This window comes from Sinocyclocheilus rhinocerous, unplaced genomic scaffold (assembly GCF_001515625.1).
Source record: "Sinocyclocheilus rhinocerous isolate Xijiao unplaced genomic scaffold, SAMN03320098_v1.1 scaffold4284, whole genome shotgun sequence".
NCBI classification, from domain to species: domain Eukaryota; kingdom Metazoa; phylum Chordata; class Actinopteri; order Cypriniformes; family Cyprinidae; genus Sinocyclocheilus; species Sinocyclocheilus rhinocerous.
This window is the reverse complement of record NW_015652550.1, coordinates 188,480-189,088: the sequence shown is the minus strand read 5'-3', so window position 1 is coordinate 189,088 and position 609 is coordinate 188,480. Positions and strand designations below refer to the sequence as shown.

At 36.8% G+C, this 609-nt stretch overlaps 1 pseudogene; it reads right to left on the bottom strand.

The window, feature by feature from the left end:
* Positions 1-609, bottom strand: part of LOC107715135 (UDP-glucuronosyltransferase 2B31-like) — a 4,496-nt pseudogene that overhangs the window by 2,472 nt on the left and 1,415 nt on the right.

Genomic DNA, 609 nt, shown 5'->3' with positions numbered 1-609 from the left:
TATATATAAAGTTGTTAGTGATATCAGATCTACAGAGAACTAGCCTAGTTGTAGCCTACTTTTCAACAATATGACATGAACAAAACAAAACAACTCATTTTGTAATTCTGTATCAGTATGGACTGCGAACTTGAGAAAGAACAATGAGGGAATAACAGTTCACTTGCGGGAATGCATGAATTTAAAACGAATTTAATCTGTTGAATTTTGTGAACACAGACTGAATGCCACACGCACAGGTAAGTCTCTGTAATAAGTCTGTACTATTAGATCATACACACCTTGACAGAAAGAGCACCAGCCCAAGCCGTTAAAACAGAGCTGCGACAGTCCAATAGATTTCCACTGGAATCGGATAATGCGGAAGTAACGTTATTTCCAAACACCGCTGCGTCTGAAAGCTGAAAAATGCTGCCTCCGCAGGCAGTTTACGGAAGGCAATAATAAGGCACATTTAAATCATCAAACAACTGATTCGAGAATTTTTTAGTGTAGTACTTAATTAAAGAAATTACGGCCTTTTTCACATTTAACGCATTAACTGACCTCTCATGAATCTAGTCAGTGTAGTGGTATTTTTGTAGACGCTTTTTTTTTTTTTTGTAAATG